A 24,230-nucleotide genomic window follows, 5' to 3' on the forward strand; every position below is an offset into this window, starting at 1 on the left:
TCATGATATCGTAATAGACCAACAGTTGAAAATCTGGTGCTCGTGTTTATACAGTTTCAGGCTCTGATAAATCATGCAATTTTGTAGAAAATATGCTTTTCAGACCCGATGAAGGGTTTTAGGGTTCAGAGGATTGATATGTAAAGTTTATCCTTATTATTATGGGAATTATTAGTAGTATTAAAATGTCATCAAGCACTCTGACTATGGCAAACCTTTTAAACATTTACTCAGGAGAAATTGTAGCTTCCAACAACTGCTTTTTGATCTGCTACTTCTTCACTTTTGTTTCAGTGTGCTTGTGTACATTTGATTTTTTTTTTCTTGCAATTTAGTCTAAAGCTCAAAAAGGTGGGTATTAATTATTATTATATGTGTTCTGTTTCCTGTTTATTTCACCAACATTACTCCTCACGTCTTCAGCAGCGTCGGGCCTGCAACTTTCCGTCCATATAAGCGGCTTTCCCTGTCGTTTATGCATGCAGCACAGCAGTGGCCAAGTGGAGCGCTGCCAGTGAAGCCCTGCAGTCGCTTGCATGGCACATCTTCTGACGGCTGCAAGCTGTCGGACACTTTAGGGACACTGCTGAAATGAAACTCATCTGGGGTTTAAAGTGTTTTCTTTGAAAGCCTTTAAACATCTCCTATTCTGACTTTTAAAATTCATTGACTGTCTGTTAGACGTTGGCCACTGCTCTCATTTCATAAGTGCAAAATACAAGTGAAAATCAGATGTGAACAGCTTGCCGGTCACATGTTTCTGTTTTGATGTTTTTGCAGTGATGATTGGGTGAATATGAGGGTTATTTTACTCATCTTTTAATTAAAATGCGTTATTTTGGTTGGATCGTGTTGTGTTGTTTGCTGAGCGTCCAAACTGTTTGCAGGACGGATTAAATTTGGAGTTTGGAGTCAGTGTTTGTTTTGTTTTTATTCATTTACTTTCCATTAACACCACTTTTGGCTGTGCTTTAGCATATTTTAGATAAACTATGCTGAAGCAGTGCAACATTTATGAGAGACTGTAGCTGTAAAAGTTGCATTTGCAAGATTTCTGAACTTCTTTTTTTTTGTCTGTTTCCTACATGCTTCTAGATCACGTCGGTTAAGGGATCAGCCTCAACTTCTGATCACACTTGAGAAAGTTCTTTGAACTAATGAACTGACGTCAATCTATAAATCTGGCTAAGGTTAAATCTTCTGGTCCTATCCTTCATGTCACATCTGCTTTGTCACTGTCTTTCCCGAACTTCAAGGGCAACATCACCGACACCAATTTTCAACAGGCTTTCTGCATCGAGAAATGGGAAGTTTTTCTACACTGCATTAAAACCACCTGACTAATATTGTTTAGGTCCCTCTCGTGCCACCAACAACAGTTTTGACCCATCGTACTGTGGACACATGACCTCTGGAGGTATCCTGTGGAGTGTGGCGCTGGGATATTGGCAGTAAATTGCTTTGGTTCTGTGGGTTGCAGGGCAGGGGTAGATTGGAAGCCTGGGCAACACCTGGGGCTCTTGGTCATGTTCCTCAAGTTGTTCATGAGCAGCTTTAGTAGTAGAGCAGTGTGCCTTGTTCTGTATTGTCTAGAAGCGGTGCTGCCATGGCAGGGTGTAGGTCCTCTGGAACAACGTTTAGGTTTGTGCTACACATAAAAGTAACATCCACATGAATGCCAGGACCCACAGTTTCCCAGCAAAACATTGCATCCGTGTTATTTACTCCACCTGTCCATAGACTTAATGCTGTCGCTAACTGGTGTATATGAAGTACTTCCCTCTATGTTGACAGTAGTAGAACTTTCCTGAGAGTTCCCTTGTCACCTGCACAATAATCCAAGCTCTATTTCCAACCACAATATTTCCAATAGCAGCAGCCTCAATACAAATGTTGTAAAAGACAGTTTGACATTTCGACAGGGACGAATTCAGGCCATTTTTGTGGTTATTGAGTCAAATTAATTGCACCTCTCCACTACATAGATGGTTTATTTTTATGACACAACTCGTTTCCCAACAGTGAAATTCTTCTTCAGCTGGCTCTAACGATAAAAATCAACAGCCGTTAATTAGTTGCTGTGTAGTCACAAGATAAGATTAAGATGTTCTGGGACTGTTTGTAGTTTGGAGTGCTTTTATGATTTTACCATGGAGAGCAGAGCAACCACCACATCCAGTATCAGTCAGAAGCACAGTGATCCAACTTTCATGAGGATCATCACGGGTGTCGAGAGGCGGGTTTCTATTTCCAACCCAGAGACCAAACAGTAGTTTTCAAAGTGGAAAAGAGAAGAGTCCAAGCACCAGCAACACGCCTGTTGTTGTCTTCAGCTTTTCAGTGGTTCTGAACCATAAATTCAGCCCCCGGAGTCGGACTGTCAAGGCAGAGGCAGACCTTTCTAGGAAGAAAGTTTGAACCATGGTTTGATGGCTTCAGTGTGCTGTGTATCAGCTTGCATTTCGGTGATTATACATACGTTTTTTTTGTTTTACCACAACAACGTAATCAGCACTCCCCACTCACCCTACATGCCAGATTTGGTTGCCTGTGACTCTTTCCTCTTCCCCAAAATGAAGTTCAAGTTAAAGTATTGCTGTTTTAACATAGCTAAGGAATATTCTTGACATGTTGAAATTGTGGAACTTAAAGGGAACACTGCAAGTGTTGCAGGAGCAGTGGGAGCAGGGTATCACTGCACAAGACAACTACTTCAATGGGGATTTTGATAAAATTGAAAGCAGATACTTTCAGATTTTTATAAAATTTTTGAATGTACCTTAATATTGTTAAAAAAAAAACATGTTATGTATAAATACTTTGCAACTTGGCAGATACGTGGCAGAGTTATGTGACGATCAGCGTACGTTGTCTGTTTGTGTGTCTGTCTGTGCGCAACATTACTCAAAAATGGACTGATGGAGTTGGATAAAATTTTCAGGGAAGGTCAGAAATGACAGAAAGACCACCTGATTAGATATGGCAGTGATCCGGCTTATAGTATGAATCCACAGATTTATTAAAGATATCTGTATCATTACGAGATAGCAGCACAGCGTCACTGTAACTATGACTACAAGTGAACACTGTCAGCTGCCTGCTGATGATCACATGATTGCAATCCTACTACAAATCCACTGGTGCGGACTTATCAGGACTTATCCGTTGGAAATTATACGACTGAGCAGCCTTGGCGGAGTACTGCGCGCTCTGAATGCTTTTCTTGTTCACTTTGTGTTTGTTCGAGATCTGTTCCTGTTTCAACATGCCCTAGTGCATAAAAAGATGGTTTTCCAAATTTGGTGTGGACAAAATTGACTAGACTGTGCCCTGACCTCAACCTCTGTAAGCCGGGCCTCATTGCCCTACATCAGTGTTGGTCCTCATTATTACTCTTCTGGCTGAATGGGAGCAAATCCCTGCAGCCAGACTCCAAAATCTGCTGGAAAGGCTGTTACAGCAGCAGATTAATGCCCACAGTTTGGGAGTCTTCAGATGCCAACATACATCATGACAGATGACAACATCTTCCAGTGCTGTAAACGAACAGATTCTGGTGATATCTTGCTGCAGGGTCACGACTTCTCCAAAAATGTGCTCTGAATAAAGTGCCCTTATCATTTCAATCTGAAATAACACTAGAATACGATACAGTTCATGCACAGGAAAATGCATCCTGTTAATGCAGACAGGCAGCTTTGCTCTTATGAAAAAGGTCATGGCCTTTGAAGAGCAGAAAAAGATTGAATCAGTACTAGGTGAAGATTTGTTTCTAAAGAAAAACCTTTGAAAACAGATCTGAACATTCTTCGCAACACACAATAGTACTCCACTCACTTTTGCATGAATAAACAACAGTTACTAGTACAGGATGTTAAAGGCTCGGAGCAGAACAAAAACTTTAACTGCAGAAGTGACATAAAATCCTCTCTCGCAGCAGCACCCCCCGTTTGAAGGGTTCTCAGCTTCAGTAGCTGCTTTTGTGTTTAAAATGTACTCAGCGCTCATTATTCTTAAAGGCAAGGGTGGAAATGAAAGATCCTTTTCTGGGTTTTTTTGTTGTGCAACATGGCTGTATCTTCCTCTTATTATGGAGAAATTCCTGCAGGGCAGTAAATAAGTGAAACTGACTTAATCTGAGGGAGAAATATGGCAATTAACAGTCGGATCTCCACCCAGCGAGGCTCTGGCCTGCATTCTGTCTTTGAACCAGCTGATAAATAGAGTTTTTCTGGGTGCTTTCACAGCTATGTAAATAAACAATTAAGATCTGGAATGCAAGATGAGGGAAGCTTTCTTGCGCTGGTATGCTATTCGTACTATTACAACCTTGCACTCTTCTCGAGGTTATTGCTCTTCATATCTTTTTCCCTTTTATCAGCCTTTTTCTGGCCTGATCGCTCGCTACACACAAACGTTAGCAGGTCTGTCATGAGGCACTGCTGATGGTGTGTGCGCTGCAGTTTATGTTTTTCTACACGTCCATCTGTTTGTGGTTTTAAATGGCTGATTTCTGGATGAAATTCAATATGTGACACAAGCTAAATATGAGTTTTATGAACTGCCAAGAACAATTTACAGATTTATGATTTTTTTTTTTATGGCCTCAAAATCACATTTACGGCACAGCCGGTCTTGGACCAAATTTTAAAATATTTATGGTTTGAAACATCACATAACATGAATACAGACGCAAAGTAGGCATGTAAAGCCCTTGTTGACATTAGAATAGACATTTTTTCGACATGGATATCTTGCCATTGCATTTAATCGTCCAAACCCCAAATCGTGGTTTGCTCCTGTCACATTTTGACCCACTGTGGGCTCGTTTTTCACTGTAATATAAAGTCCTGCACCTCTATGGAAACAGAACAACCAGCCAAAGCTAGATAGAACTCAGAAATGTCTTCTGTGCAGTGCAACACAGTTATACTGCCAGAAATTATGAACAAAAAACTGAAGTCAGACTGAACATTTAACACAAATGGATCAAAACTGGAATCAACATGTCAGCAACACTGGAAAAAGGGGCTAGAGATGCAATAGATATTTGACTATTTCCATTTTTTCAGCCTCTACAAAGTCAACGTTTTCCCTCTACTCTGCGCATCAACTCTAGAAAGATGTTTCACCATGCTGAATGTATCTTCCAACAACTTGCTGACAACTTGCTTCTCTGTGTACTGAGAATTAGGTCAGTTTTGGCTTCCCAGTTGTGCTGAGGAGTGCAGAATCCTGGATTTCTTGTACGGTATCTTGTGCAAAAGATTCATTTTTTTGCAAAATTTTTAATACAGAATTATTTAGATGAAATATTGTACTTTTTGGCTTACATTTGGTTAATTTTATAGAGGGCGCTGTCACACATTCATGGACTGTTGGTCACTTGAAAAATTCTTTCTGGTTTTCAGGTTTCTGACAGATAAGTGGTATACTGTTGGTCATTTTTTAAAAAAAGAAATCATGTCCTTCGAACCTGCCAATGGATTGTGGGGCTCAGATGGTTAAGTACCTGGACAATGAGATCAACCACCACCTGTTCATCACAAAGCAGGCAGATAATCTCTTCAAAAAGGCCCAACAGCCAGGCTCCTTCTGAGGAGGCTGAAAGGTTTCAGTGTCAGGCAGGATATTTTAACAGTCACTCATCAAATCAGTCCTCGCATTCAACCCAAATCACAGGCACCACTCAGACTGCACAGTAAAAAGAAAGGGCGACTCCATGAGGACCCTTCACAGCCCCTTCGCCACTCCTTTCAGCTGCTCCCATCATGCTGCCGCTTCACAGCACCTCTGGACAAAAAGAGAACATTGAAAAACTCACTGCATCTTTCTTTTTTAAATAAAGCCAGAAATGCTGCCACAGCTGATGCAGCTTTCTACATCTGCTCTTCTGTATTTTTAGATTTGTTTGTGTTTTAATATCTCAAGTGAGTATTTTGTGGGTTTTTACATTTTTGGTCAGCCCGAAACCTCAGACAAGTATTTTTATATCATTATGTGATAAACAATAAAGCATTTTTTTTCTAAAATCTTGACTCCTTAAGAGTTAGAATTGTCACGATTAGTATGTGATGTGATGCAGAGCACCAGATAATCCACTGACATTATATATATATAGCATTTCTGTTTTTTGTCTTTTTGCACTATTTGTATGGGCAATTTTAAAATAAAAATAGAAGCTTAACAAGCTACAGAATAAACAGGGTTTTTCCTACACAGAAGACAATAGAAGGAGGTTTTAGGCAGCATCAAAGAAAAGTCGGCAGTGCCAAAATAAGAATTAAGGATTACAGTTGCATTTCAATTTTTTAAACAGCTTTGTTAATTTGGGTTTTCATTTACTCAAGCATATTACAGTTTTTGTTTATGAAATGGTCAGAAATAACAGGAAAATGTCAAATAATGCAATGCAGACCTATTCATTTTACTGTACATGGGCTGATCATGCTTACTGTTGTAGGTAGTCACCTCCCAAAGGAGATCCATTTTTCCCACATGTAAATGCGCCGCCTGCGTGGTGGGCGGTCACTGGGGGCCACTAGGTGGTCACATGACACAGCTTTTAGCTTGAATCCGGCAGATGCGTTGGACCAACATGGCCACAAACTTTCTGTTTTATTTCGAAAACACTTCAGCGAAAAGTATTTCTGGAAGCATCTGAGACCAGAAATAACTTGTGCAGTTACTGAATCCGTCCTCCTTTTAGTTCAACGACGGCTAGTTTTAGACATGTGACGAAAGTTCCGCGATACGTCAGAACTGCGCGCTCCACATTGAATTTGTATAAAGTCAAAGTCGAGTCCACTTTATGGAAATGAGCTCCGGGGAGATGCATCAGATCACAGCTCGAAACACACCGCAACAGAACCAGCATGCAACGCGGTGCGTTTGACATAGACAATGAATGGGATGCGGTAAATTGCTGGATCCAGTGGACACGTTCCTTTAGAATCGCACAGTGCATCATAAGTTAAGCATAATGTGTGAATCTTCTGAACCCCAAATCCTGAAATTGCATCACTGTCAGAGCCAGAAACTGAAAAAATCAATCAATTGTCAACTTTCCAATGGTCTTTGAAGATATCATTTGTGGTGTGCACTTCTGGTGGTAAAAATAAGCACATCTCAGCTAGAAATTGGAACATTTTATCAAAATCACTTTATTCATGTCTCTTTTTTTTTTTTAAAGTTATTTTCTGGCTTTTATTATAGAGCACAGTGGAGAGAGAGACAGGAAACGTGGGGAGAGAAGTTGGGGGAAGACATGCAGTAAATGACCATGGGTCAGACTTGAACCCATGACCGCTGCAGCAGGTCTATAGCCCTAGTATATGAGCTGCCTGCTCAACCTCTTCACCTACTGGGGTACCCCAATCATATCTTATTTAAAGACTTGCCAAATAAAACGTTTCTGTGAAAAAAAAAAACAACTCAAAAACTGCAACCAAGAGTCACAGAACAAAAATTCTGAGATTTTCACATGAACAGCCAGCAATGACGAGAGCGGAAAATAAAAGGTACTGGATCAGTAAAATAAATGCAGCATTTCTAAAATATGGGAAACCGAGCAGCAAGCTGTCAGAAAAATGTTAGAAGATGCATTCTGCTTGTTGAAATATTTTCCTTGAATTGATATGTAGAGTTGTGTGGAAAATGCAGAATTTGTAGAGGATGTAAAATAAAATGCCATGCAAGTAGAGTCATCTTTTCTTTTTCCAGTATTGGTATCACCAATGGGCACTTGGGGAAATATTGTAAATATTTATTCTGGTTTTGTATAACTTTTTTCTTTTTTTTAAAATGATATATGGCATTAGTACTGTGTCATACTGCAAATTTTCTGAGTTCTATCTGCTTCTAGTCATGGTTGTTTGTTTCCATAGAGGTGCAGGATTTTATATTGTAGTTAAAAAATAGACCCAAAGTGAGTAACAATGTGACAGGAGCAAAGAAACACCCCAAAACTGCTTGAGGTCCTGAGGGTTAAAAGATCAGACATGGATAATTATCCAGACATGTCCAAGGCATATTAATTACTAACAGTATCAGAACAGTTTGTAGCAGATGGAGGTAGAGCAGTGGCAGTGGAGATGCAGAGGAAGCTGAAGAGTGGGATAGAAAGGGTTTATTGTCAAGTTGAAGCGACTTCACTTCTCACTTAACGTAATTTTTGCTTTCTTCAAAGTCTGTGAATTTAATGTCTTTCTTAAAGCACGTGGAGCCGTTACTTCAAACTGCTGAGGCCTCATGAAAACTGCAGCAGCGGCAGACAGGACTCTGAGTGGGTTACCAGTCCAAAGCTAGATTCCTCATGCTGCAACCTTGTTAGAACACAAAGAGAGAGAGGATAGGAAGAAACGCTGAAAATAAAGATTACCTGCAGGCAAATTACTGCTCTATGTGACAAGAATTTGAGCATCAAATTCTACTGTTGGCTCTTGAATGTTTGTAGCTCATTGTTATTTCATGGAGAACAGCAGCTGTACTCCATTTGGATTGACAGCAGGCCCAATAATGACCCGACACAGCAAGAAATCATGTCAATAGATGCAAACACTGCAAATTCCTGAAGCTGTTTGGTCATTTGTTTACTGCTCTTCATCATACACAACATGTACAACATTAGCTTTTTAACCTTCTCCTGCTGTTAACGTTCATATTTCTTATCCAGAACAATAGATCTCTCTAGTTTTTGGACAGATTGATTTATATGTCTTGGCATCAAATTGTGTCTTTCCAGTCAGATTGCAGCCGCTGGAGCTGCAGGTGCAACTTACACCTGTTTCGAAACCATGTTTCTAGCCTTTATCATGAAATACTCCTTTAAAAAGGGCCTCAGAATCACTGTCAGCAATCATGATACTGATCATAATTAATTCATAAGGAAATTACAATGAGAATGTGGCCAATTACAGACAAAAAGGCCATAATAGTGGAAATGAATTCCGTCTTTTTGGTGCCTCCTCTGTGCTACAGTCTTATACGAGACCGGTGGGGAACATTAAGGATGAGGTTAGTGGTCCGTTGAGTGTGGAATTAAATGAGAGTGAGAATGTTCTGGGATAATGTGACAGTATAAAGTCTCCTCAAACATCATCCTCTGTCTCAATATTGTGTTAGATGGTAGCGAGCGGAGATAAATCTGCTGAGGTTTGTCAGGAGAAATCACCGACTGCATGTATCATCGGAGCTCCCGTGTTGGAGGAGCTCAGCTTTCCTTCTCCTTACATTTATATCGCTTCATTAAATGCACACTGGTTCCAATTTTCACAATCTGTAGTTTATTACGCCTTTCCAAATCTCCTTTCTGCCCAGTTTAGATCTCTGTAAATACATCGAGGCTGGAACTGGTCCTGATTGGCTCTCCAACTTCTTGAAATCCATCCAGTCAACCCAGTTTACTGCAACTGATGGGAATCCTGGAGTCTGCAGGGTCACACTAAGTGCTGCCAGAGCCTGTTTATCGGTGTATTTTTTCATTGCACCATGGATAAATGCAACTCTGTGTGTCCTCTTTGAGTGACTCTTAGATACCACTAAATGGTTTAAATTAGCAGTCAAGTACTCCATGGGAAATCTGCATAAACACTGCAGTGTTGATCATTTCACTCACTGGATGGATTTTTACTAAGGCACTCAACGGGAGGATTTAGTCATCAAATGCATTCTCTTTACTAGACTGTGACTAAAGTGCATTTATTGCACTATTTGCACATTATAAAACAACTATTTCGACAAATCCCAGTATATTTGAGCACAAAATCCTCACAAGAACTACATGTAATCTTTAATTTTACTGCATAAAAATCATTTTTCTGGCATTAGTGGGGCAAAAAGCCTTTTACTGGCTTTTAAAGTCGTTCAAAAAATGTCCCACATTTGATCCAACCTTGCAAAGTAAAGCTATGTTACTTCTTTCAGATTTGTACATTTTGTCCACAGAATGTATATATGAGATGAAAACCTGTATTCTTTCTAACAGCTAGCAGGGGACGACTCTGCTGGTTGCAAAAAGAAGTCTGATTCTGTTGAAGTCTATGAAAACATCACCTAAATTCTCACTTGATCTGTTACATCAGTAAATATTTTTCTCGTGACTTTATGCTCTCAATTGATAGTTTCAAGTCTTTTTTTTTACCACAGCATGATGTTAATTTCATGCATTTTGGCCCCGTTTATAGGAGAAGAAGGGTATGTTTTAGGATTGCGCAACCTTCTGCCAGATTCAGACCTCGATGTTTTAAAAAACAAAACGATGTCGCACAAACTCCAAATTCAGGCTGTAAATCAGTCCTTCACAAACCAGGGACTACATCCACCTTTATCGACAGTCTAGGAGTAGTTTGCCCAATGAAATTACACAGAACTTGTTTATTTTTGGCTTAAGACAAAACTGAAGTTTCAAGGAGCAACCTCCATCTGCTGAAGAAAATCATCTGACATGACTGAAAACTCCAGAAAAAGTGCCAAAACACTTCATCTTAAAGGTCATTTTACTGATAAGGTAGGGTATGTTTTAGGGCAGGAACATCTTATGTTTGCTACTGTATGGAAGTGTGAATTGGCAGAAGTTCTCATTTAAATCCACTTAAATCCATCATGTCTGGTTTAAAAAAAAACAAAAATCGACGGCCAAATTCAAACTCTAGACTTCAGATCACAAGCTCACAAACCAATGGGTGACATCACAGTGAATATAAACATCTTTAATATAGTGTTCTTTCTTTTTGTAAACTTACCATTTACCGTTTCTTTCTCATAAATTGTTGACTATAATCTCTGAGAAGATTGATTTTCTTTCTCACAAATTCTGAGTTTTCCCCCAAAACAATATCCCCTCCCCCTTTTTTTTCATCCTTCAACTTCCATGTTGTCAAATTTAAAGCTCTGGAATAAGCATGTTTTTTTTAAAAAACATTTTCAAATCATACTGTGTGTCAGCCACAGTTCACAAAACCTAAAACTAGCAGGCAAACCAACATTACGTGTATCTTTTACGTTTTTGAGTCACTATGGGTCAAGAACATCACACCTGATTAATTCTCCAACTCTCTGAACTCTACTTGAGAGATGAAACACTATTCTTCACTGAGTTCACTGTCTGTCCAAGATCTTGAATAGGTGTTTAAATGGGCTGAGATCAGGCAACTGCAGCAGATGACTCACATCATTTTCATCCTCTTCAAACCATTCAGTGACCCCTCATGCCCTGTGGACAGGAGCGTAGTCCTCCAGACCAACGTTCGTCAAGATAGAAATGTTCCATCTCAGGATAAGGGTGACCGTTTAGAGCAACTTTGAATTGATTTGCAGTGACCCTTCCCTCAAACCATAACAGCAAAACACCACCACAGCATAACAGAGCCACCAGATCTCCTCAATGTAGGGTTTTTCCTGTAATTTTTCACTTGTCTCCATTTGTGTCCACTTGCACTGTGGCATTACCGCTATAATATCTCTAAATGTCACTTTCATTAATGTGAATACACTTTCAGGTCTTTCTTTGTGATGGAATTGACTGAATGTTTCCAAACATAGAGAAAATTCCAAAAAAATATTCATATAACCATGAAAGAGCCACTTTTACTCTGTCACATTAGACAGAATGGTTCATTCACTGTTAATTTCAGATATGTTGATCGCAGGTTGAAGATCCTTTGCCCCAGTGCCACACAGATTAAAACACTTTGTGCAGTAAGTATCATTCTTTACACTGCGTTTCCAAAAAATCTCTCTCTCCCAAAAGTCGCTGCTGTCAGCACATTTTCGGCTCAGTATTCCTCGGTGTATAAATATCTTCAGTACAGAGAGGACGGAGAGGGGAGTCATCTGGACATGCTGTATCATGCACGGTCGAAGGAGTCGGGGGTCTCGAGCTGGGAGCCAGGGAAGACCTTGTTGCTATGGTAACTAATGAACCACACTGGGGGGGGGGGGGTCACGCATGTGTCTCTAGGAAAGATGCTGAAGTGGGCCATTTCAGCGAGGGCTCACAATAAGAGGAGCAGTGAAGAAACAAAGCTTTTTATCCAGCAAGAGCAAAAGAATGATGCAAGAAAATACTGTAAAGGAATGAAATGATGTTTAGATTTTAAGGGTCTGAGTACATGACGGAATCTGTGACTTTTATCAAGAAGGAGGACGTGAAGATGAAGAAACCACAAGAAGCAGAGATAGACTGATATGGGTTTTTCAGGGCCGATATTGATGCCAATTATTGGTCATCAAGAAAGACCAATAACTGATATTTTGAACTGATGTACATTAAATGTTTTAACAGTATTTGATAGAAGGGATCCTGTCATTCATTACTTGGCTTCTTCATTAATAAGGCAGCTCCTAGCAACAGGAACAATGACATCACAACATAACAGGAAGTGGTGTTCTCCTGTTTACTGATCAATCCATTGATTTGAGATTGATCAGTGGGTCTGCTGTTCTTCTCTATTTTCCCATTAAAGCGCCACATCTTTAAGCATTATTGTTTTCCAGATTTTGACACAGGTTAATCTGTGGCTGCCCTCTAACTTAACCACTAGCCGTTAGTGTAGCTTTAGATACTGTGAGAGAAGCTCATTTCCTAGTTTGTGTTTCTTGTTCAGTCTCTGATTGAGAGACATTTCTGAGACCACAGAGAGATGAAAGACAGAGGCAGGAGGGTGCACCAGACCTGAAGTAGTGCATTTAATTTAGTGATAATTGGTTCAAAAGAATACGGACACAAATCGGACAAATGCCAAATATCGGTCCAAATAACCGCCCAGGACGACAATCGGTCCCTCCCTAACAAGAAGTAGGAAAAACAGGAGAAGCTTGTGCAGCTCTCAAGAGGTGTCTGTCTGGAGGTGTCGGCAAGAAAACCCAGTTCCAGAGGCGAAGAAAGCCGGTCGTAAAGTTGAGAACAGTGCAGGGCAGCATCTCCTCGCAGTCACACACACAGCAGTCTGCAGCGCAGGAGGAACCTCCGTCGTGCTGCTCACACCAGCAGCAGACCTAATTGCAAAGTGGGACATTATATAGGGCACACGGAAAAACATGGAGGGCTAAAAAGAGAATAGGAGGAGAGTGCGAGCGGTGACGCAGTGAAGTCCTGCACTTTCCAAACAACACAAACACGCACCTGATGTGAGGTTTAATGCGTCCCGTACCTCTGTGTTTAAAGGCCTGCAGGTGGTGCATAAGCCGTCACTGTGCAGCTACAAATCCCCTTTTATTCTGATGTAATACACAAATGCATCTGATTCATCACGTTAATTACCCAAAGTTTCCTTCTGAAACTGCACTCATCAATGTAATTCCAGCGCTATTGTGCCTGAGGGGAAACTTGATTTGCAAGAAGACAATCAAAGCAATCAACCACATATCAAGTTAAAAACAACAGCAGGAGTAACAACACAACCAACTCCTCTAATGAACAAATGGAACCTGCATATGAAATAATAATAAAACAGAAGAGAAAGTTTTGAAAAGGAATTACTGCGAAATGCTGGTATTTAGGTACAGTGTTTGGAGTTTTTCTCAAAGACCTTGGAGAAGAAGATTGTTTACAGTATAGAAACCCTAAGAAGGACTGTGATTATGCAACGTTACAGTAAAAACAGACTAAATTCTAATGAAGCTGTGCCTGTTCTCTAGAATCGGGGCTGATTTTTAAACAAGAATCTCTTCAAGTGTGCAAACTTTAAAGTAAGTAAAAATGTCCTTGTAGACAAAGGTATAATTTGATTTTATACAATTAAAAACATGTGGAGTCACAAGAGCATGAATTAGGTTTTCAGCAAATTAAAAAATATATCATAGGTTGGATCTTAGAGATACTTCTTTAGTGTTAAAAGCCTCACAGCCTGCACAAGCTTCCTAACATGTTTGGCCAAATTTAGACTAAAATCAAAAGTTATGCCTCAGTTTTTGCTGTGTGGTTTGATATTTATGCTCTGCAGTCTTTCAAACTTTCTCAGTGATTTTAATGAGAACCTCCATCATTCTGGCAGTTTACATTAGTAGAATTACTGAGATTCTCATATTTGGACCACATATTGAGAGTTCCCATTAACAGCTACCAAATGCAACACTTGTAATCAACCGCAGAGGTTTTTTCCCCTATAATCTTTCTTGAAATAACGAGGAAACCATGAAACTGCTTCTTCGGTTATATTAAACTTCATTGCATTTACTGCATTTAAAGATTTTACAGCTGTATAATTCAGCAGTTGACATGAAGGCTGTTTGATCGCTGTCTCATTTGTCTTAAAAAGTTGGATTATAGTAATAGAGTTTTGTAATCAAAAAGAAAAACAGCACGAGACAAGATAAGAAAACTAAACTGATCAGAGGAGGAAAATATCTAAAATAAAGCAGGCTAAAAAGTCAGTTTGATCTGCAATTAACAGCCAGAAGAAAAATCTAAAGCCATTTATTTTCTTCATTTAACAGCCTCAAACACGACAGATTTAAAATAGTGTCAGAAGTAACTTAAGGTCATTTTCATGCTTTGGTTAATTAGATCTTTGTGAAATGGTTTAACTAATTTGAAGTGAACCCTAAAGGCCAAGTCAAATTAAAAAAAAAATTTAAATTTAGGTAAACAAGGAGAAAACTTTAAGATGTTTTGTGCAACTGAAACCTTAACTCCTGACTTAAGGTGTTTTGTGCAACCGGCTCCTTAACCTCAGGGTCTTTGTTATATTGCTGCTTTAGTGTTGCATATTTTCTAACAAATTCACAATACAGTTGCCACAAACCAATTAACTCACAGTGAACCTGCTATTTTCTTAGCCTGTGTCAATCTGGACCAATCTTCCTGGTGGGTAATCTCACCTGAAGCAAATCTTAGAAGACTGGATGAAATTAGTAAGAGGAGTAGCCTTGTAAATAAGTCGTGTTGGTGGATAAACACATCGGGTGGCCTGTAGTGGAAGCTTCACCTTGAACCATGAAATCACGTAGGGATGAGTTTTCCCAGTGTTGGTGGTCATTTCCAGAGGTCTTCAGAAACTAATTGTTCACACAGCTGGAAAGGGCCACTTGAGAGAAGAGAATTAAACTGGACTTCAGGCATATTTAATGTACACGCTGATCAGTTACAACATTAAAACCACCTTTCTACTGGAGGTTATTGGGTACCACTATTTAGACAGACTATTTGTTTGGTGTGCTTTGTCAGCTAAAGCAGTGAAGAAGTGGAATCACATTGAAACAAACATTAGAGATTCAGGAAGCTTTGTAGTGTTTAATACCAGCCTCAAGATTTGGCTGAAGTCGGTGCAAAATTGTCACCACCGATGGTTATTTATTGTACTTACCGATTTAATATATCTCACACTGATGGACCTTTAAGTTGTGCATTGTTTCATGTATTTATTGCTCTGTGGTTGTTCTCTCAACAGATGCAAATTGGCTGCTAGTTAACTTTTAATTGTGCGCTGTCCTTGCAAAAATAAACAAATAACGAATAAATGTATTCTAATATTGTGCCAGTTCCATTTATTGCACTGTAACAGCACCATCCCATGTAGGCCCGGACTCTCAGACCTTTGACGGTGTCCGGTGGTATCAAGCACCAAAACATTAGCATCAGCTCCTTGAAGTCCTGCAAGTTGCAAGATGAGGCCTTAATGTACTGGACTTCTTTTCCTCCAGAACATACCACAGGTTAAGATCTGGGAAATTTGGATGCCGAGTTCACCCTGCTGATCTCTTTACTGGCTAACAGTTGCTGCCCAAATAAAATTCGAAACACTGACACTTGCCTACAAAACTACAGTGAAAACAGTTCCCTCCTACTTGAACTTTCTCATTCGGCCAACAAAATGTGTCTGATACAACCACCACAACAGAACCAGTCGATAGCTTCACTCTTCTCCTCCATGGTTCTCCAGCTGTGGAGTGAGTTACCAAAGTCTCTTTGATCTCAGTTTGTCAGTCTTTAAGAAAAGACTAAAGACCTCAGCTCTTCACTGAACACCTTTGCACTTGACAGACTGCTAAACAAAAAATGAAGCAAAAATTCCTATTATCTCCTGCCCTGTCCGTATGCACCACGGTCCTATTATCACACTTGTTTTATGGCACTTATCCAGGTTGTTTTCTCCTGACTGAAACTGGTAACTGCCTTTGTCAGTGACAATACGTCAAATTAAGTCACCGTTATTTATAAAGCACATTTAAAACAACAGCCCGTTGATGCAAAGTGCTTTCCAACAGAGAGGTAAGATTAACATTATGATTTTAGAAGTCTAAGGTCAACAACCTTAAAATTAAATATTAGTGTTGCACACTTTTGGGAAAAACTGACATTGCAATATTTAGTTCTTTTGCAATATATTGACATATGAAACAGCAGTTTAATAAACGCAGCATGGGTATAACTTAGCAAGTGCAACATGAAGTTTAAATTGGCCAAAACGCTTGTCCACTTGTTGATTGCTGCAACCTTCATCATATTCACCACATCGTCTGTTAAATAGACTTGACATCTCTCATTGAGGCCCCAAACAGCCAACACTTTACTGCTCCCTGTTACAATGTTCACATTTGATCATTTGGGGAAAATGCAGTTTGCAGACAGTGATGTTTCAGTTGTTTGCCCTCGTTATTAAAGTGGTCAGACTTATGTAGGACTCTGTTACATGACTGGACCACAAGTCTGTTGTAGCTGCACAACATTCCATTTATGACGGCTCTGTTTAAACTTGTGCTCTAAATTTTTCACACAGCTCTCGGATCGATACTCGAGACACATAGGTGCATGATGGCGTTACATACTGCTTATCAAGTGACCGGATCATGTTTTTAAAACCTTCTTTGGTAACTGTGTTAACTGGTATCATGTCTTTCATGACGTTTTCACAATAGAGGTCATCTCTGCTGTTTGAACCTCTTTCATCTGGTGCAACACTGGTAAATGCTTTCAAAATGTGTTTTCACTTTGGATGGGCATTCAGATCTGGCTTTGCATTCATCACACAGAGCTTTGTGGTGCTGATTTAAATGGTCAAACAAACAAACTGTTGCATCGTGCAGAGGGACACTACTGACAAAGTGTCTGTTTGGTCTGTTTCATCGTTTCTGTGGCCAGAATATTTCCATACACTGACACTGTGTTCATTTTTGCAACCAAATCTTTCTTTTTATAGTGCATATGTGCAGCTGGCATGCCAACATACTCCACGTGTTTTAAATAAAGTTAAAGAAAAACTCATAAGCAAGCTCCAAGAACAATGAAATCAGAGTAAATAAAGTATCAGCCAAACTTACCTTGTAGATCAGTCATGAAGAATAACAGCTGTGTGTGTTTTTCTTTTTGTATCTAGCAGCAAAAAAAGTTGCAGAATGACTTGTTTGATTTCATTTACCTCACTTCATTCCACACTTCCTGCAATGTGGCGATGCGTACAATCCAACACTGAAGCTTTAACTAAGGTTAAAACTCTATAAGATTTCACAAAGATTCCTACTGAGAACAAGCTGAACTAACAAGATTTTGCCATTAGAAGTGAAATAAGATGGACATTTTGAGACTATCAGGGAACAGAACCTTGTGGAACACCATCACGCTCTAATTTTAAAAACAAACAAAAAAAAAGACAAATTATCCCGAGCCTCAAGCCTGCGATGAAGCAATGCATCACCGAGTGTCGAAGGCTTCGCTAACATTTGGGTGGATCAAAACTGAACACCTTCCCTCCGTGGTGTCGAGGAGGAGGTCACCACTGCTGCCATCGATCCTGCTGGTATCAGGAGGATCAAAGCGGGACGCCTGATGATGGCATCTCCTCTGATTTATCTGAAAGGAGTCCTTCCCCGGAGACGGAACAGAAATCATCGGAGGTGTCAGAGGGGGGACTCGGTTTACTTCCATAATGATGATTAAACAACGTGCTGGGACGGCAGACGGAGGTCTTATCAGCAGAGACGGATCGCCTATCTCATGTTAAACTACCTTTGTTGCATTTGCAAACATAATTGCTGCAGCTTTTCAGTGTTTTCCTTGCAGATGCATCAAGATGTAGACGGGGTCATGTGTTTGTTGAGCTATACCTTACTACCTAGCCTACTTGGACTCTCTCCTCCACCAGCACACATCGCAGGTGCCCTTGTTCGCCGCTCTCCATTTCTAACGCTCACTCCATCTCTGAAAGCACATTAATCATAGCAGTCTCCCACATGTTTTCACCTCTACCTCCTCCCCGCCCCTTTTCTCCTACTCCTCCGGTTCTCTTCCTCTGGTGCTGGAGGCAACTGGGTCAGCGGCAAACCGGAGGACTGCTGCTGCTGCTGCTGCTTTCACTCTGCCTGGGAAAGAGATGGATAGAAAGAGCTTGAATATTTTCCTTCTTTTATTACAGCCAAATCTGAGTGGTTTCCATGCAGGAGATCCACACTGACTTTATGTCAGTGTGAAGCGTGAAAATTGCACAGCGTATAAATGTGGAAACGGGTGATTCATCCTTGTCAGTAGCAAAAAGAAGAAAAGTCTAATCTTGGACAAAACTGATTGTTATGGTAATAAGCAAGAGGTTTAAATGTGACGATGCAGTAATGAAAAATCAACGGGAAAGGCAAAGAGATGTAATTCACCTCAAAACAGCAGCTTGACAGTGTAATATTGAAGGCACTGAGAAAACCTGCTGCTGTCTTGAACGGGACACGAGATGAGATTCTGTCAGAAAAGAGAAGAAAAGGAGAATTGCCTCATTCATATTTATGAGCTGGAAGCCCGGCCGTAGAGGATTTAAATCAGCTGTTGTATCCAGCAGCTGAAATAACTCGTGAAAAATGAGGAAATGGGCCAAATCCACGAACAATACAAGGACAAGACACAGAAACCACCTCTTCTTTCTCCCATTCATATTAACAAACCACCCAGTTACAGTAAAGCTTTGTTCTACACATTAACAGACTGTGACATCTAGTGGATTCACATGCACATTACATCATTTAGATGCAGTTAGGCTTGAAATTACTCATGGAGATGCAAATTTGTATTCAGAGTAAATTTCTATGAAATGAACAGGTTTCTTCTGGCTGGAAATGACGTAACAAAGTGACAAAAGACAGTAAGTTAGAGATGTGAATGCTAAATTTCAACTATTTCTATGTTGTTTTACCTTTTTACTAAAGGCACCATGGACAAACTATTCATACCTTTCCTCAAAATCAAAATAATCAAAGTCTCAAAGCCTTTATTTGCCTCCACGTCAGTCAAGCATTTCTTAGAATTGCTAACTAGTTTCCTGCATGTTTCCTCTGGGATTTTGCTCCTGTCCTCTCCTGTGATGATCTTCAGGTCTCTAATGTTTGAAGGTTTCTTTTCCATCACTCTGGTCCTCACTTCCTCAGGTTTGGACTCCATGATGTTCATATTGGTTCCTGTGAATGTTAGATCAAATCATTGTCTTGTTAGAAGCTCCAATGCTGCACATGGACAAGTTTTTTTCTTTTCCACAATCTTAATGTTAAAACAAGATGACCAGACCTATCGACTGAAAAACACCTGCAAAGCATCACGTTGCCACCACCACCACGGGTCTGGTTTTCTTGAGGTGGAACGATTTTCCTTTCCTTCTTGAAGTTCCATCTCATCTAGGCACAGAATTGAAGCTTCCACCTTTGTGCAGATGAGCTTGTGTAAAAGCTAGGAGAGCTTCTGAGTGCCTGTCTTTGAGGAATGGCGTTCTCTTTCATCAGTGTTCCTGGAGACCTGCCATGAAGTGCTCAAGTGTCTGACTGACATGTTACTAAGATAGCTCAGATTTTTCAGGACGATATTGGCGCTGAGCCTGAGATTCTTCTTGCCATTTTTGGTTTCCTATCACACCTTTGAAGATTTGTCAGTGTGGAACTCCTTGTACTTTTTGATGTCCACTTTGCACTGTGGCCACTCATACTTGAAACCACTTGGATACGGCTTTATAGTCCCATATTGTGAGCAACCGCAATGTACAACCATCTCTCGGTAATAACAAGGTCACTGAGCTCTTTGGTTTCTATGACTTGCAACTCAATAATAACTGGTCAGAGACCTTCTGCACTGGCTGTTCTCACTTTATTGTGTATGAAAAATGATCTAGAATATGGTACAAATTACGATTGCCATTTGGAATAGTATAAAGGCTGTATTTTTTCAAAACTTTGTGATAGAGTCAAGAGATATTAAGCATTTAGGACATTGCAGTAATAATGAAAAGTGGTAAAAACCATAGAAATAGTTAATAATCATCATTAACATCTCTAACACAATGTTGTACTGAGTTTTGTCATTTGTTTGTGTCATTTTCAGCCAGAAGAAACCTAACAGTCAAATAGAAACCCATTAGAAATCAAGTTCATCATGGATGTGAATAGTAATTTGGGCTTAACAATGAGTGTGAAAAATGTAGTTTGCTAGCAAAGACTGCTCATGTTTAGCATCCTTCCTCATATAGCAAAAAGTTAAACAAAAAAACCTGAAAATCATTTCTACACTCCTGTACAATTTCTCGGACCGACTATTGATATTTACAAGGCAAAGAAATTTCAAACAAATAACACAGTGGTTTAGAAAAGAAGCACAAAATGGTGTAGCTGTTAGCTAGCTTGCTGTGCTAATTTGACTTACTAGAGATCTGCAGCTTCAATCCCAAAAGTAAATTAATTGACATAACAAGAAAAACCGTCCATCAGAGTCCCAAATAGAAAAACTAATAAAGACAAAAGAAATTAAGTTTAAACCAGCATCTCCTCATTATAAATTTCTGACACTAAGCTAAGGGAAGCTGCTAGAACTTTTCTCCTTCACTGGCAATATAACAGCAATTACCCGTATTAGTGCAACGCTGCCGTATAGCGCCCCCTGGTGGTCATCTGTAGAACTACCACAACTCAATATGTCTTTATTGTCACTGTATAAATACAATGAAATTAATTAATATAGACATATTTGAATTTTATAAACATTCCTTGTTAGTACTGTATTCATGCAGCTTTCTACTTGCCCAAAACTGACTGGAGGTCCTGCACCGTGACTGAAATGATCAATAATTAATGCATTAATGCATCAAAGTAGCTTCACTTCATTCGTGAGGGTCATATTTTCAACACTGTACCCCGTAAGATAGTTGAAAAAGAGACTGTTTCTAGATTTTATGTATAAAACTGATCTGTAATTTATGTTAAGTGCGGTCTAGTCTTCAGATATAAACAAGGCTATTGGATATATCAAACACAAACAGACAATTGTAAATGTCAGGCCTGATTATGTGACAAACTGCAAACATTTCTTTGGTCACACAATAAATTTCACAAAGACATACCTCTGCTATCACCACACATATAAAGTAGTGTGTATTTGCATGTGTTAGACCAGATTAAAGCAGCTGCAGACGCATAAAACTCAGCAAAATCCTTTTTATTATTTACAGTACTGACTGCAGGCAAGAACTGTTCTACTTACTTAAGGTAATAAAAAGTAGGAAAGCAGAAAATTGTTTGTTATCTTATGCGAAAAAAGTTGCTGTAGATAGTTTATTTGGGTCAGTGCAAAGATACGCTTATTTATGTCTGGCAGGATTGTTAAATTAAATGCAGATTTGAAAAATAAAATGATCTGCATCCTCACTGTATTTCGGGCCCATGCAATACTGTCCTTTGGCACATCACTAAGTGTTACGTTAACCTTTGGTCTTCAGATTCCGTTAACATGTTGTTTCATCCATGTTGCCAAAACATATAGAACATACACAAATGAAATAAAGTGAAAAAAAATGAGAATGCTCTGGAAATGCCACTAAAACAGTGTAGATGAATGGAATTTACTTTGTGGTACAACATTAAAAATTAGAATTCTGCTGCAAAATATCTTTCCAGAAACCTCCACAGAACACATGTACAATCTTAACTAGAACTACTAGTCCCTGTTTCTACTGTCTGCAGTCTGATTTGTGAGCCCAAGCATCGCTAGACAAGGGCTCCCCTCCTCACAAATCCCAGTTTAACCCGTTCTCTCAGCAGGTTTCGTTAAATCTTTTCCTTTCTAATCTCGTCCATTAGGATGAAAAACCCACTTTAATGTGAGCAGACTGACTCATTTGCTGCATGTGAGACAGCAATACAAGAAATAAATGAAATGTTTCTGAGTGTTTTCACTACATAGAAATACAGTAGACTTTACCTGCAGCACATCATTGACATTATTATACACTGGCAGTCCAAAAACAATTTCGCTGGACCGCCTTTAGCTTTGAAAACGACACGTTTGCCGTGGCATCGTTTCGATAAACTTCTGCACTGTCACAGCATTAATTTTTGTCCAGAGATGCATCAATTTTCTGCCAAGATCCTATATTGATGATGGGACAGTCTCCAGCACATCCCAAAGATTCTCAATGTTCCTGAGGTCTGGACTCTGTGGAGGACAATCCATGTGTAAAAATGACGTCTCATGATCCCTGATCCTCTCATTCTTAATGTGAGCCCTATGAATCCTGGCATCATCATCAGGGAAGAAAAACTCCATTGATGGAAAGACCTGGTCATTCAGTATATTCAGGTAGTCAGCTGACCTCATTCTTTGGGAACATAACGTTACTGAACCTGACCAACCCCAGGTCATAACCCAAACCCCACAGTCTTGTAGACACTAGCCATGATGAGTGCATCTTTCAATCCAACTCTCTTCTTACCCTGGTGCCCCCATCACTTTGGAACAGGGTAAATCTGGACTCATCAGACCACATGACTTTCTTCCTTTGCTCCAGAGTCCAATCTTTATGCTACCTAGCAAACTGAAGCCTTTTTTTCTGATTAGCCTCACTGATCAGTGGTTTTCATAGAGCTACACAGCTGTTTAGTCCAATCCCTGGAGTTCCCTTTGTATTGTGTGTGTGGAAATGCTCTTACTTTCACGATTAAACATAGCCATGAGTTCTACTGTTAATTTCCTACGATCATGTAAGACCTTTTTCTGACTACATTTATTCCCTAAAGATGACGGTTCATCACTATCCTTCAAGTTTTAATAATGCATTGGACGGTTCTTGACCTGAAATCTCCTTGGTTGTTTTCTTTGCTTGATGCAGGATAATAATTTGACCCATTCTGAGACAGATTAACATCCTTTTCATGGCCACAGGATGTGTTTTCCCACATGATTGTTTAAGAAATGAGAAGCTCCTCACTGCATCATAGGGTTAAATAAGTTGTTGCAGCTGAAACATATTCATCACTGCAGTAATTATCCAATGGAAGGCTCTTACCAATTTGCTTAGTGAAATCCAAGGGGAGATTTTTTATTTTTTTTTGGACAGGCAGTGTATTATGCTGTATTATTCCCAAATTTTTGACTAGTAGAAGGTGATTTATCTTCAGCTTATTTATAAAAAAAAACATGGTAGCATTCACTACAAATGGTAGGAGATGATAATGTGACAGTGCAGAGCTCAGAGCATGAAGCCCAAACTGTTACTTCAAAGCTAAATGGCCTCCTCTGTTCTCAGGCTGCAGTCTCTGGAGGAATCGGCCTTCATGTCCCAGTATGACGACAGAGAGTCGCTGCAAAATGTGGGTCTGCAGACAATAGACTCTAAGAAATGCTTTTCCTGCTATTAAATACTACTACAGCTGCATCGTTTACAAAAAATACAATTAAACACACAAGATGCAAATATGTAGAAGAAAGGGAGAACCTCCACCCCACTGTGAGCTCATGTTCTCTCTGCAGCAGGTTTTCAGTTCTGATTATTATCATATTTAGCTGCACTCGTCCTCCACAGCTCTGATCCATCTCCTGTTGGGAAGCAGCCCTTTGGCATGATGCTGCCGCCACCATGCCTCGCTGTCAGGAGGTGGCGTTTTGAAATCAGTTGTTTTAGTCTCATTGAGTCCCAGAGGCACTTTTTGGGAAACTCGAGGAGAGAACTCAGGAGTTACTCCACTGGTAGTATATTACGTTACTTCCAGTAAGAAAAAAAAAACTACCGATCGAATAAAAATTCACTAAAAAAAGAAATTTTGCATTAATTCAGATTATTTTTGGCTCAACTGCATATGGCCCTATCATAAGCAAGTGACAGGATACAGCAATATATACATAAATCATTTTGGACACTGGATTTTGCAGTAAAAATGTAAGAAAAAAAACATAGAAATGGTGAAATTTCATCATTAACATCTAGAACAAAATGTCTAACAATCGTTTGTCACTTGTTTACATTATTTTCAGTCAGAAGAAACTTATTGGTTAAAAAAAA

The sequence above is a fragment of the Amphiprion ocellaris genome, chromosome 1 (genome assembly GCF_022539595.1).
Source record: "Amphiprion ocellaris isolate individual 3 ecotype Okinawa chromosome 1, ASM2253959v1, whole genome shotgun sequence".
Taxonomy (NCBI): domain Eukaryota; kingdom Metazoa; phylum Chordata; class Actinopteri; family Pomacentridae; genus Amphiprion; species Amphiprion ocellaris.